This window comes from Erpetoichthys calabaricus, chromosome 2, assembly GCF_900747795.2.
Source record: "Erpetoichthys calabaricus chromosome 2, fErpCal1.3, whole genome shotgun sequence".
Taxonomy (NCBI): domain Eukaryota; kingdom Metazoa; phylum Chordata; class Cladistia; order Polypteriformes; family Polypteridae; genus Erpetoichthys; species Erpetoichthys calabaricus.
Genome location: NC_041395.2, coordinates 109426371 through 109442570, shown reverse-complemented (window position 1 = coordinate 109442570; position 16200 = coordinate 109426371). Strand labels below are relative to the sequence as shown.

The 16200-nt window shown below is 38.7% G+C and overlaps 1 protein-coding gene across 22 annotated transcripts in view; it reads left to right on the top strand.

Moving 5' to 3' along the window:
- Positions 1-16200, top strand: part of LOC114645325 (uncharacterized) — a 239951-nt gene that overhangs the window by 168177 nt on the left and 55574 nt on the right. The gene's annotated exons all lie outside the window — the stretch shown is intronic.

The following is a 16200-nucleotide window of genomic DNA, read 5'->3' as shown; positions in this document are numbered from 1 at the left end:
ATATCAGTTTGAAGAAATAAAAACTGATAAATTGTTAAGCATAAAATATGTAATATTGGATTTGTGCATACTTTAAAATATACAAACAGTATAAAGTGCTTTGGACTGATTGAGACCTTTTATGTGCCTGTTGCTGTCAGGGTAGTTTTGAATCACAATTGCTGATTTTCATTTCCTCCAATTTCTTATCAACACCTTTAATTGCTCCTGTTTAATCAGACAGATTGTTTCATGTGTTAAACTTCTATTACTCAACATACTGTATACCCAACTGCCTACATACTCTGTTTTATAAAAAAAACATATTGGATATATTATCAAAGGAGCAGATAATTCACATGAGGTTTCTGGCAAAATATATTGTTTCTTAAATTTTTAATATTTCCTATTTATTTTCTATAAGCACACAATTTCCAGTGATGTTAAGAGGCTTGTTCTTCCATAAGCTGTATTCTCTTTGTGTCACTGCTCCCGGTTCTCAGGAGCATTTAAGTTAACATATTTTTTAGCCAAAAGAGAATTAATATGTCAACAAATCATCAAAGAATGATCTTTAGTACTAGTAGAGTAGAGCGTGATTTTGAAAAATGTGTATTTCTTATTGTAAATAAATAAAAAGTCTAGCTAAAAAGGCACTACTTAAAGGCAGAAATCAGAGCTGACTAATAATTTGAATGGTAAGATAGTCAGAAGTCATGAAGATTCCATAGTAACATAGTTTAATACTTCATTCTTTAAATGTGCATAGCATGTTCACCATTGTACTAATGTGAAACGTACTGTTTTTATTCCATTAAACTTCTGTTTCTTACAAGCAGTCAATTCTGACAAATAAAGGATTCTTAGCATAATTAATATATTCCTGCAGCCACCAAAAAGGAAGGTGAAATCATGAAAAAGGAAAAGCTATTTATAAGAAAGAATATGTTACTTTAGGAATCTACCTTCAGAGAGAGGCAGTTTACTGTAAATGAAATAGCCATTTCCATAAATGCCAGGGGAGTCTTTCAACCCTGAATTATATTACAAACATAGAAATCAATACACATCTTGCAGAACTACTGTGTATCTTTTGTGTCAGCACATTACCAATCTCAAATCCTCCATTAAACATTATTGTCATTGTCTGACTCAATAAAAAACAAAAATAGAATTGACTTTTGTATCATTTTATATGCCATAAAATTCAAATTAGAAAAGATTAACTTAATATATGTATTTGCAGAGCCGCTCTGTCCCATTTTTGCTACCTTAGGATGTCCATTGCTGTTTTGAAGCAATCATTTTTTCTTGTGGTTTTGTCATGATGAGTCTAACATCCCTTTATGTTTTCTCCTTTTATCACAGAACTTTCCTCTGATATCACATGCCCATCCAATGAACCTCAAATTAATGCTGACTCTGAAGTCTCCTTTAGCCCTTATCAGTCTTCCAGCATAGTCTTTGACGAAGATAAGCCAATAGCGAGCAGTGGCACATATAACTTAGACTTTGTAAATAATGATGTTATTGATCCTTGCCAATCGGAGCTCAATTCCCTAGAGAAATTAGGTTTAGAGCACAAGCAGCCCACTAGAAGGAGGTCCACTGATTCAGTTCCTGTCTCAAAATCAACACTGACACGTTCTCTTAGCCTTCAAGCTGGGGAACTTGATGATTCCACAAAGCAAGACTGTTTTGGTGGAACAGAAGAATCATCGTCTGCTGTCAGCTTCAGCATAGGAACTGAAAGTGATCATGGTACTTTAAAAAGGACAAGAAAACCAAAACCTGGCTCTTTAAAAAGGAAGCCCAAACTCAAGGTAGACAGTCTATCCGATGTTAGACCAGAAGAGAAAATCTCCCAATCTAGTCCAGACTTATCCTCAAAGAAAAAAATCCCAACCAAAACAAGCACAGAAGGAGAGGCGGAAAATAATCAAGAGGGATCAAGAGCTGAGGGTGCGTTACAGGCCTGTGTTCTAAAGGACCTTCATCATAAAGGCGAAGAAGAAGCCCAGAAAGATGAGATATTATTTAAAGCTGAATCAGAATCCTCTGTTAGAAACCGACAACAAAAATTAGATGTCACTTGTATAGTTCAGTCAGAAAGCCCAGTGGCTGGATTCAGTGTAAATGTACTGGACACAGAAGTTAAGGGAGGTAACAAGACTAGTAACATAGCTGATGAACAAACCTCCCAAGAAGCCACTATTACAAATACCACTGAGGTGAGGGAAGATGGAAACTCCAATTTTGCTAAATCTTCATATGACTGGGATCCTGATAACTATGAAAGTATAAACCCATTTTGTACTGGAAAGAGTAAGCTCTCCAACTCCCCAGTAGCTGTACGGAAGTGTGTTGTTTTTAACACTGTGCCTGAATCTCCTGAGGAAGCACCAGAATCAAGCCAGAACGATACCCCTTTAAACAAGCGGCAATCAATACGGCTGGAATTTGATTACTCAGAAGAAACACTTAATTGTGAGGGCATACAGGAAAACGTAGTAACACCCAAAAAACTGATAAAGAAACCAGGAGGAAAGATGCCACCTAAAAAACTTAAATCTGGAAGTAAGAAGCCCTCAGCAATTGAGAGGTTGGACAGCACTTCTTCAGAACAGTCTGCAAACTTTGATGAGATGCCTCTTCCTAGGTTCTCTTACGACTTTGATCCTAATAAGTGGGATGATCCCAATTTTAATCCATTTTCTTCTGGTAACAAAATGACAAATTCACCAAAATTCTCTAATAAGACTTATAGTTTTGAATCTGAGAGTTATGATGACTCTTTTTCCTTGTCGATCAAAACTGGAAACTCGACAAACACCTCGTTTGAAGTGCCCTCTAATGACAATGAACTAGATGGACTGGATGATACTAATAAAAATAAAAGCACAAAAAAGAAGAAAGCACCTTTAAAGACGTAAGTATTTCTATATATATATATATATATATATATATCTGCTCATTAGATGTTAATTTTACATTAAAAAGTTACACTTGCTTGAATAATACACTTTATATATAAATAAGGGGAGTACTAATAGCAGCACACAGAATAACACAAAGAAACCAAAAACATAAAGAGATTGATATAGTTATTGACCATTCACAGAAAAGAGAATAACAAAGGAAAAGCATGATATAAAAAGTTAACAGAAAAAGATTTTCTGTTTCACTTGCCATCCAGGCCTGACTATGTTAGACTTCTTGTTAGACTTGAAATCTTTTTAACACCTGGTGATGTGGCTGACCCACTTTATTCCTCAAATTATGAAAACAAAAGCATTCCTTTTCTTCACCCCTCACCATTTAGTCTTTCCGCAAACTCACTCCCCAACTCTACATAGACTCAATTAGCTTTTGACTTTAAACCCAATTTCAGTGTGACTTTCAGTGACTCACAGAATTGGGGCAGCACTATGTAATACAATAAGGCCAACAATTCTGAGCTCAATTTCTCTGTGAGCCCTTCACTGCCTTAAAATGCCAACTCAATGGCTAGAAATCAAGTGCTTCCTCCTTTTAGCACTGATGTCTTTTATCTTTATTCTAACAACCCGAGGTCTTGCTTTTTGATACATATTGGTCAAGTTTCACAAGTCTCTGATGAGTAGCCTTCCCTCTTGTGTCCTTGGAGGACATTATATACTTCTTTTAAGGCCTCAGTTCTCACTCTACCTCCATCCCTCCCTAGCTGTGGACACCTGCCTGTGGTCCTTCCATGGCACATTTCTAGACTTTACTAACATTAGCATGAACTTTCTTCTGCACTGGCATTAACAACTGTGGGGAAAAGGAGCAACTATGGGTTCATGTGTTGGGTCACCTCCTCAGTGCATCTGTCAACGTATAACGTTAGACGTAAAGGTTATAATTAATATAAACCAATTTGGGTTAGTTCATATATCAAGGGAGTTCCCTCTTCTTTGTGTTATTGTCATCAAGTGATGGCCACTGCCTCACCCGGGAAAGGGTGGGGATATCGAAGCAGGCGTTGTCTGAACAAGGTCTCTCTGGACTGTGGGGAAAAAGACAGGTAATTAGTGACAGCACCCCCTCTCTCCCTCTCAACTTGACAGAGCCCTGAAGGTGTCCCCTGAATGTATGAACACAACACATTATGTCATTGCTAATGCCGCCTTCTGCATCTCTCTTTCTCTCACTCTTTCTGTATTGTTGCCACCACCCTGCAGTGTTATCCCTGTGTCTTCATTGGTTTTATTGCAGGTACTCTGTTTTTCTTGCTATATAACTAAAGATGTGCATGTAAGATTGCTTAGGTATTCTAAATTGGCCAAGTGGGGCTACATGCAATTAGACCCTGTGATGGGCTGCCTCCTTGTCCAAGGCTGTTTCCTGTCTTATTCCCAGGGATGCTAGAATAGGCACTCACCCTAACCCTGAATTGGATTAAGCAAGTTTCCAAATGTAATGTTAGATTATTTTGACTGTTGTGGGTTGCTCTGAAATGTAATAGTCAGGATACCAAGGCTGCTGAAAACAAATCAGCAATGGAGGTTGCTGGTGGCATATATTTTGAATGTACAGGATTTTCCAAAGGTCAGAGTTTTGGTGTAATCATATCCAAAGTTATGATTCTGATAATTGCCCTCTAGTCCAACTGGCTGGATAATATGAGTCCCTGTCTTTTTGTAATAAAAATCCAAAGTGGTATTAATTTTGGGGTTGCCAAAAAAGAGGGCCCTTTGGAGTTTGTCTCATCATTTTTGTGAAGTTTAGTTCCTAAAATTTTCAGCAGTCTTTTATGGTGTATACTGGTTTTCGGTTCAGTTTTAAGGCAAAAGATGAACAGAGGCATCTAGGGATTTTCTTTAATCCCTCTTCCCCTGTGGTTTTCGCAGCATATATACTGTGCTGTTAATATAGTGCTTGTTTGTATGTGCTATATATAAATGAAAATCATAGATAGATCGATAAATAGATAGATAACAAAATACATTTTTAAATGCAAAGCAGTAGTCTGATTACTATGTAGGCTGAAAAAAACACTGCCTGGCCAAAAAAAAAGTCGCCACCAAAAAAAAAAGGTCACACACTCTAATATTTTGTTGGACCGCCTTTAGCTTTGATTACGGCTCGCATTCGCTGTGGCATTGTTTCAATAAGCTTCTGCAATGTCACAAGATTTTTTTCCATCCAGTGTTGCATTAATTTTTCACCAAGATCTTGCATTGATGATGGTAGAGTCTGACCGCTGTGCAAAGCCTTCTCCAGCACATCCCAAAGATTCTCAACTCTGGAACAGGGTAAATCTGGACTCATCAGACCACATGACCTTCTTCCATTGCTCCAGAGTCCAATCTTTATGCTCCCTAGCAAATTGAAGCCTTTTTTTCCGGTTTGCCTCACTGATTAGTGGTTTTCTTACGGCTACACAGCTGTTCAGTCCCAATCCCTTGAGTTCCCTTCGCATTGTGCGTGTGGAAATGCTCTTACTTTCACTATTAAACATAGGCCTGAGTTCTACTGTTGTTTTTCTTTGATTTGATTTCACCAAACGTTTAAGTGATCGCCGATCACGATCATTCAGGATTTTTTTTCGGCCACATTTCTTCCTCGAAGACGATGGGTCCCCACTATCCTTCCAGTTTTTAATAATGCGTTGGACAGTTCTTAACCCAATTTTAGTAGTTTCTGCAATCTCCTTAGATGTTTTCTTTGCTTGATGCATGCCAATGATTTGACTCTTCTCAAACAGACTAACATCTTTTCCACGACCACGAGATGTGTCTTTCGACATGGTTGTTTAAGAAATGAGAAGCAACTCATTGCACCAGTTGGGGTTAAATAACTTGTTGCCAGCTGAAAGATAATTGCCCATGCAGTAATTATCCAATAGGAGGCTCGTACTTATTTGCTTAGTTAAATCCAGGTGGCGACTTTTTTTTGGCCAGGCAGTGTATTTTGAAGGTCTACCTTATACCCAAAGGTTTTGATTCCTGTAATCTTTTAAGGAATCTCATAGAATTTCATTTTTAAGATAATCCGTCTGTAAATACCACAGACAAAGCAATGCTGTTGTTTCACTTATGTTGTCTTGCATTCAACCTGAGATTTGGTCCTTTTAAAATTAAGTAAGTGAGTTTTACTGTTGATCATTGAAGACAAAAAAGACCTGGCAGGGTCTTGAACAGTAAGTAGCCCTGACAGTCTTCGTGACTAAAGTGAAAGCCTCACATTGTGTGACAACTTTACAGGTCACCAGGGCTGTTTAATGTTTTGTTTGGATTTGTTTAAGTTCACATTTGTAATTATTGCTCATAACTTGAGGGTGCATTTAAACTGGTTTCAAAGCAGGTTGTTCTAGTTCAGTTGATCTTTCAGTTTTATATACAATTCAGAAGTTGTTGTAATAACAATTAGGCATGAATTCTATCTTCCCACCCTTTCTGAATAATGCTGAACCATTTAGATTACATTTCAGGTACATTTCACAGTTTTAACAATATATGAAAATCAATTTATATTAATTTGAATAATTTTTGTTAATCAATTTTTAATGATTATATGAATAATTAGTGATTTTTGTATGGGTGCCAGATTTTTTTTTATTTGTGTTTTATGTTGGTTGCTGCTGTTACCTCACAGTTTCAATGTCCTGGGTTAGACCTCGTACCCACAGTTCTTCCAATTTTCATGTTGCTTTTGTCCAAATACTCTTAGCAGTTTTGTTAATTTTCTATTCTAAAATTGGCCTTATGTGCATGAAAGTGCCTGGTGATGGACTGGCATTTCAGCCAACTTTAGTTCCTGACTTCTGCCAGATGTTTTCTGGATTAGCTCCTGCTCCCTGCAACCTTGTAATTGAAATTGAAGATTTGGAAAATGGGTGAATGGCATTTGATAAGTCATGGAAAAATATTTAGTTATTTTGCTCCTTTTAACATATGAAAAGCAGTATTTGACACTTTATATTAGCTTCTGTAAAAATCCATCCATCATTTTTTTAAACATGCTTTATCAAATCCAGGGTTGGGAGCAGGACCTCATATGGGGCTTAATGACACAACCTTAAATGCAGGTCTTGGGGAGAAAACCAGAACAAACAACACCCACGTGAAAAATAGGACGGCCTTCAATATCCACATAGAGGGTAGCAGGGTGCAAATTTGAACCTAAAACTATGTACCTGTAAGTCAGTGGTGTTAACTACTGTGTCATAAATCTCAACCTCAGAATTCAAACTTGTTTTACAGAGGTGTAAACAAAAAAATAAATAAAAAGAACTCACCCTTTTAGTCTCTTTAGGACTTTCAGTTGGCCTTCATTTTCTCATTGGATGATGGAATTGCAGACTCCAAAAATAAAATGGTGGGGTGCCAACCAGGTCAACCCATTCAGTTAACAACAGTTTAAACAAACCATGCTCACGTTGGTACTATAAACATTTGTAAAAGAAAAGAAGCCAAAAAACTGCCTCTCGAGCAAGGTTAATGACTCTTTTGAGTGGGTCTGTATTCAGACGAGTTCCGCTTGAGGACTGCTCAGTCCAAAAGAAAGACGCCTCCTTCCAGGGCTTTATAGGGGTCTGACCGGAAGGGGAGGGGTTAGTTACCCTAATTGGGCGTCTTCTCAGCTGTGTGTAAAGTAAGGGAGACGACATTAGCAACAGCACCCCCTCGTCCAGGAGTGGTGTTACATACCTCAGATGAGTATAGAAGGTGACACTTAATATAGTGAATATAGTAATGACTTCAAACCTTTTGCTTACTGGATTGTTTTGGGATATCTAGTATGCATATTCAACTTTTACTGTGTAGTGAACAGCATAACTTGATGTGTATTTACATACTTTAATATTAATTTTAAATTCTATCAATATTAATATAAATGACTTAAAACAAAAAGAACAGTATGGAATAGTGCTGTATCTTATATTAAATTGTAGTCTCATTTGACTTGCCATTTCTTTAACAACAAAAATGTCATATTGTAGCAATTTTTTTCTTTGTTAAATCCATTTTGGTCTCTTTGTGCTTGAAATATAAAATATTAGCACATCTAATATAATACATGGTAGTAAACCACTTTTAAACAAAATAGCCAAAATAAATGGCCTAACAAAGACAGTAACCTAGGTTTTGACAGTTTTATTTGTGACAGTTCTTCCCATTTGGCTTTTACTTCATCATTGCCCATTTGGCACAGATGTCGGCTTTGAAAGCACAAAGTTTTTAACCCGCATATGCCAATTCAGGACAGGGTGCAATATTTAATATCTTAAATTCTGCATTCCTCAGTAACCTGCTTCTGTTCATATTAGAATGGTGTTGACTAAGAAAGACATGGCCCTGAACACCAGACACAACTCAACCAAACATATATTTAGGTTAAAAGGCAGCTTAATGTACAATAATTCTTTTACAAGATTCAACTAGTCCAGCAAAATAATAACAATTGGTCACCTTCTTCTTCTACCCTTCCTCCATAAGTGGTATCCATGGCCTCCCAACTCTCCCTCTCTAATGTAGAGCAGGCAGCTTCTTTTATCCGGACCCAGGAGTACTTCCGGCACCAAAGCCTTGTACATTGGAAACCCCCCAAAGTAGCAGTAGTGCCTCAGTGTAGCTCCCTCTGGAGGCACCAAGTACCAACAGGGCTGCCCAACAGGACTACAGCTCCCAATATGCCCTGCAGGTGTACAAATGGGAGTTCTATCAGAGGGATACTGCCACCCTGTGTACAGGGGGAATATATGGCCCTGGTAAGCAGTCTCACTCTGTCCTTCCATTATGGCCTCATGTCAGGAAAGCAATCACCATCTAACTCCTTTGGGATGTCATTGCTTTCATTATGGCATTCACACACTATATAAAATAAGCCATGCTTCATAGATTTAAACTCACACCTTTAAAATTTTGGTTATTACTTCAATCATCTTGTTTGCAATTTATAGTAAAGGGTTTGATCACTGGTTTCTCATTTCTGTACAACCGCTCTTTCCATACTGATAACATTTTTAGCTGTTAGAATTAAACTGCGAGCTTTGTCAGCATACTGCATGCAATGTGTCTAATCATATTGACGCAGACTTTGCAAAAATGTCTAAGCCTATTACATATGTATAAGCCGAAGAGAAATTCTACTAGGAACTGAGGTCTGTAATTTAAGATGGCAAAGTACGGACTAATAAAGCTGCACAATTTGTGTTCTTTCCGTAGCCTACCTAGAATTTATTTTCACACATCACAGTATGAAAAACGTTAAATGCAAAAAAGCTGCTAAAAGCACCAAAGCCTGAGCCTTCCAGTCTGGGTCAACCCACTTTTTATCTTAAGAGGCTGTAACTGCAAGAACTGTAATTGTGCCAACGGGCCTAGAAAAGGCTCAAGCCAAAGTGTGCTGACCTGACCTAACTCAGAAAAAAAGTGCAGTTTATCCAATTACTTGCTGTCATTAAACATTTATTAGTTTAGCATTCTGTTTGAAGGAGTACAAACATATACATCTAATCAAATTCCGGGTTCAGACACAGCCACTAACACCAGACACAAGACAAGAAACAACCCTAGACAGAGCACCAGTTCTCCACAGGGTACACACTCACACTCACTTAACTCTGGAGACAGTTATAGGTGGCCAGTAAAACTAACACACACATATGTTATTAGGGTTGTTGGAGTACAATTGGAACACCCAAAGTACAACCCACAAAGACAAAGGTAATAAATGCAAATTCTATATAGACAACAGCCAAGTGCCAGATTTGAACTCAGGATGTTGGATCCTTGAGGCAACAGGGCCAACTCCTACATTACCAAATGTAGAAGGATTATTTTGTAATATTATTTTTCCCTTTTGTAGATTTTTATAATAATTTCCGATTAACATTAGAAAACTCATCAGTCCAATTATTGAATATCGCTTCATCCATTTCATAGCTTGCTGGGTTTTGACCTATCCTAACAGGACTGAGTTCATGGCAGAAACCAGCTCCAGACATGTAGTCATTCAATCACAAAGCACACGCAAAAACACAAACCACACTTAATCACGTTTAGTCATTTTACAACTACAAGCTAACCTCACATGCATGTCCTTGGAATGTGGAAGGAAAACAGGAGTGCTCACTGAAAGCCGACAAAGACATGGATAAGATTCACAAATACCACACCGTCAATGTGATAAATTCAGCAACAGTTTTAAATGAATGAATATGGAGCTCATGATGTTTATAGGACTGTAGCTTTGACAGTACCATCGTGCATTTCAAAGAAAGCCATCTAGAGGCCTTTGAAATTTGGACTTAAGACTTAGGCCCAGTGGTGTTACATGATTCAAAAGTAAAAGAATGGCACGTGGATATAAGAGCAGTGAATAGAGAAATGACAGAAAGTGGTAGCTTACGCTGTGTTATTCTTAAAAATGTCTGAACCTTTGTTAGAGTTGTCTGGAATGTTCTGTTTGCTGAAGTATGTATTATCATAAAGAGATCTGTTGATTATACACTGCCTGGCCAAAAAAAAAGTCACCACCACAAAAAAAGGTCACACACTCTAATATTTTGTTGGACTGCCTTTAGCTTTGATTACGGCACGCATTCGCTGTGGCATTGTTTCAATAAGCTTCTGCAAAGTCACAAGATTTTTTTCCATCCAGTGTTGCATTAATTTTTCACCAAGATCTTGCATTGATGATGGTAGAGTCTGACCGCTGTGCAAAGCCTTCTCCAGCACATCCCAAAGATTCTCAACTCTGGAACAGGGTAAATCTGGACTCATCAGACCACATGACCTTCTTCCATTGCTCCAGAGTCCAATCTTTACGCTCCCTAGCAAATTGAAGCCTTTTTTTCCAGTTTGCCTCTGATTAGTGGTTTTCTTACGGCTACACAGCTGTTCAGTCCCAATCCCTTGAGTTCCCTTCGCATTGTGCGTGTGGAAATGCTCTTACTTTCACTATTAAACATAGACCCGAGTTCTATGTTGTTTTTCTTCGATTTGATTTCACCAAACGTTTAAGTGATCGCCCGCCAATCACAATCATTCAGGATTTTTTTCCAGCCACATTTCTTCCTCGAAGACGATGGGTCCTCACTATCCTTCCAGTTTTTAATAATGCGTTGGACAGTTCTTAACCCAATTTTAGTAGTTTCTGCAATCTCCTTAGATGTTTTCTCTGCTTGATGCATGCCAATGATTTGACCCTTCTCAAACAGACTAACATCTTTTCCACGACCACGAGATGTGTCTTTCGACATGGTTGTTTAAGAAATGAGAAGCAACTCATTGCACCAGTTGGGGTTACTTAACTTGTTGCCAGCTGAAAGATAATCGCCCATGCAATAATTATCCAATAGGAGGCTTGTACCTATTTGCTTAGTTAAATCCAGGTGGCGAATTTTTTTTTTGGCCAGGCAGTGTATTTCATCTTCATTAAAAAAACTGAGAAGAACTAATGCTATATGACAACACTATATGTGTTACTGTTTATCTATAAACTAATGTGTAGTTTGGTGATAAAACTCATATTTTTGCTTTCTTGGCAACATTTTATCAAGTTAAGCAAATAATAAAATAAAATTAATGGTGAAATATTATATGTTTTTGTGTATCAAAGATGTTTCCAAACTAATTTTTTTTTCTGTATAATTTCACAGTAACACATTCAGAGTCAAGAAGTCACCAAAGAGATCTGCAGTACTTGACCAGTCTTCCCAGGTAGGCAGTCGCTCTGCTATAGTAATGATCATATCACAGAGTTCCTTTTTTATTTAGTTAGTAAATACTTGTAAGATTTTTAGTGTAAGGATTATTTAAATGTATTTTTATGTCACAAATAAACTTGAACAGGTTGGCTGGGGGGCTGCTGTATTTGAACACCCTGAAACATCGGAAGCACCCCATCCTAAGTGATGTTCTCTTTTGTGGTTGTATCTTCCAGTAGACGTTTTGGCTCAGTAGCCGAAATGACTGAAATGAAAAAGATGCTTAAATGAGATGGTGGTTAGGTGGATTGAATACTTAAATTAATTAAAAATAAAATAAAAATGACCTGTCTACAGTCTGTATCAGACATTTGCGTTTGTATCACACATATTGGGGCTGTAAACTGCATTGTCACCTCTTAATTCCTGAGCCACAGGTATATTTTCATGGTCTGAGTGTCTATTGCCTGTAAACAACACATTTTCACTAATATAATAATTCATTGATTTCACTGCACAACAAAGTTTGCTTCTTGAACACCGTTGGGTGTTTCTTGTAGATTTTTGAGTGCTGATCAAGAATATCACATCAAAATTTACCCATCACGTACCGTTTCAGTTTTGTCACGATTTTTTCTTATATTTGTATCCAAACATTTTCGCTCCCGTAATGACTTAACAACGGTTTGTGCAGCCTGGGCATATCCAGGCATGGAATCAGGCCAGGTTGGAAGCTGTTCTGTGGAAGTTGACATCCTGGGCAGGTCTGAACGAGCTTGACGCTGTCTCAGTATGCTATAAAGGTGGCTTGCATACACCGATCCTGCTCATTTGGTTAATATAGATAGTCAGTGTGTATGTATAGTATTAGGATAGTAAAGTATAGTATCTGTAGCAATATAACAGTAAGTAAGCTTGATGCTATAGCTGTTTTGGTGTCGTAGGATATGTCTCGTCAATGTTGTAACAGCCGCGATACATTCTGCTATATCTGTGGTGAATATACACTTGCGCCTCAGAGATGTTGGATGACTGCCCTTGTGAAGATAACTTATCATCTGTATTTCGGCTGCAAAATTGGTGATCTAGATAAGGAATGGGCGCCTCACATTTGCTGTGCGACATGTGCTGTCAGTCTGAGAGCCTGGCTCAGAGGCACTTGAAAGACGATGCCGTTTGCTGTTCCGATGATATGGCGAGAACAGTAAGACCATGTGGCGGACTGTTACTTCTGTTTGTCTGATGTGTCTGGTGTCTCTGCCAAAGACAAGAAGTCAATTGAATATCTTAATCTGCCTTCAGCAATAAGACCTATGCCACATGACGACAGTCTTCCAATTCCAAAACCACCAGAGCACTGGACCTTAGATTAGATGAACCAGATGAAGAAACTGCAATGCAGGGTACTGACAGTGACATTGACCCGGATTTTAAACCGTGCTCATCTGGCGATCCACATCTGATAACACAGTCCGAATTGAACAATTTGGTCAGAGATTTGGGTCTGTCAAAAGCAAAAGCCGAACTAATGGGTTCAAGACTGCAGGAATGGTGTTTGCTGTCACCAGGTATGAAAATTTCTGTGTTTCGAGGCCGACATCATGATATAACCAAATTTTTTGCACAAGTCGACAGTCTCTGTTTTCTGTTGTGATATTGATGGATTGTTCTCGGCCTTGGGTTGTGATTACAACCCGAAAGAGTGGCGTCTCTTCATTGATTCATCAATGTTAAGCTGTTCTGCTACACAATGGCCATGTTTATCCTTCAGTACCTGTTGGCTATGCAGCACACATGAAAGAAATGTATGAGAATATGGAACTGTTGCTGAAGCACGTCCAGTATAGCAGGTACAACTGGAATATCTGTGGAGATCTTAAAGTCGTTGCTTTGTTACTAGGACTGCAGCTCGGCTATACAAAGTACTGTTGTTTCATCTGTGAATGGGACAGCCGTGCTAAAGAGACGCACTATTCTCAACAGAACTGGCTACTCCGTAAAAAGTTAGTTCCAGGACAGAAAAATGTGGCACATGAATCGCTTTTCGACCCGGCAAAGATATTTTTGCCTCCTCTTCACATAAAACTGGGACTCATGAAGAATTTCGTGAAAGCACTGAACAAGGAAGGTGAAGGTTTTTCGTTATTTAAGACAGATGTTCCCAAGAATATCTGACGCCAATATCAAAGAGGGCATTTTTGTTGGCCCCCAGATCAAACATGTTATGAGTGACAAGCGGTTTGAAGATCTGTTAGTTAGGCTGGAAAAAATTGCCTGGAAAGCCTTCAAAGATGTTGTTGACAATTTTCTGGGCAATTAGAGTCCCAAACTACAATCAGCTGGTAGACAAACTTCTCAAAGCATACAAGACAATGAAGTGCAACATGTCACTCAAGATTAATTTCCTCCACTCACACTTGGACTTCTTCCCCGCAAATCTCGGTGCTGTCAGTGACGAATACAGTGAAAGGTTTCACCAGGACATTGCTACGATGGAGAAACGTATACCAGGGCAACTGGAATCCGTCAGTGCTTGCCGACTACTGTTGGACACTGCAACGTGATGCACCAGACATTGAATACAAAAGAAAATCAGGAGCAAAACACTTTTAATTCTGTTGAATTTAATAGCTTATGCGAAACAAAAACGTGACTAAATGCATTATTGTCAGTAAACATATAAAATGTCTATTTCTCAGAGTTCCTACGTGATGCAGTAAAACCAAAACTATATTTGGGCATACCCAGTAGGTACCTTTTCAGGAAGTAAGACTTTTCAAAAAAATTGTTGTGCAGTGTTAGTGTTTTTTTTTTCTTTTATTTTTCCAAGTCTAATTAATTTTGACCAGGAGCTCAGACTTTCTACCACTTTATAAAGATCATGTGTTGTCACTAAATCATCTCTGTGTATGTATTCTTGTGAAATTTAAGAACTTTTCTTTTTGTCTTAATGTGTTTCTAATTTTATTTAGAAGTGTTGGATATTTTATTTACAATGCATTTATGTGACAAATAGCTCAGAAATTTCAAAGATTTGGTCAGATTGGTAAAATCAGCTACCTGTGTTGAGAAACTGAAAATACTTGACTAGTCCAGTAAGGTAAATACTGTGTGGTATTATCTTGGTATATTTGGCTCACGTCTTTATCGAAAGCAGCTTAGCAAAAGGACACTTCACATGCTGTATATTTCATATGCAGGAAATATCCATATTACTAAAATGGTAAACCGGATATGGACGCAGGGACCTGCCCGTGGATGCAAAAGACATAGTGCGCAAGTGCCACACAAATCCCCCCCCCCCCCCCCAGAGTGAAACGGGAGAGACTACTCACGTGCGCAGGCGCCACACAAAAACACCATACCCCCCCACCGGCACCAAAGCAAAACGACTACAAACCGTCAGAGTAGGAAACAAAGTAAAACGTCATAAAGAGGTTAAAGAACAGGGACAAAACACAATAGAGAGCTTGTTACAGAACAAAGCCCCCCTCCCCAGAGTAAAACGAGAAAGACTACGAACCGTCTGACATGCCGTAAGCACGATAAAGCGAGGTCAGAAATAAAACACAGAGTAGGAAACAAAGTAAAACTTTATAAATGGATTAAACAAGGGGGACGAACACATGGAGAGCGGGTTACAGATGATGAAAACTGGAATACAACAGCTTCAAAAAAACCTAGGCACGAAACACATGCACACCGAGATACAGAATATAAACGCAGAAACAACGACAGTTAAACGTCCACACCACACATCCTACAACGTGCGTCTCAAACTGCGTAGGCAAAGCAGGCACGGATTCAACACGACACAGCTCGAGTGACCGAGATACAAACACGCGCCTGCCTGGATATAATTAATGAACACAGGCGCCTACAACGTGCGTCTGAAATGCCGCAGACCAGGCAGGCACTGCTCCAAAATGAAACAGCTCGACTAAACGAGATACGAAGTGAAACGGGAAACAATACAGAGTCCGCAGTGCTCCACAATGCACCGCATAATAGTTTGGAAAGAGCTTCGTATTAACAGTGGGGAACCCAGAGTGACACGGGCGAACGCTCCGTATTAAACATACGTCATCCTCACACGTCCAAACTATACAGCATAGGTGAATCACATTACAGTGATGCATTATTAACAGTACGATAAACATCACAGTATCACAAACAAATGAAAATTATTACTCGAAAAAGGGAAAATATATTCACCACGGACCAGGTGTCATTGAAACAAAAGCAGAATAAAGCGAGATCAGAAATGAAAGACAGAGTAGAACGCAAAGTAAAACGTCATAAACAGGTTAAACGAGGGGGCCAAACACATCGACAACAGGTTACAGATAATGAAGACCGGCATTCAAAATCTTCAAAAACAAAAGCTCGACTGACCGAGATACAAACTGAAACGGGAAACACTACGGGGTCCGCAGTAGTCCAGAATGCACCGCATAATAGTACGGACGGTGCTCCGTATTAACAGTGGGGGGCCCCAGAGTGACACGGGCGAACGCTCCGTATTAAACGTGTGTCATCCTCAC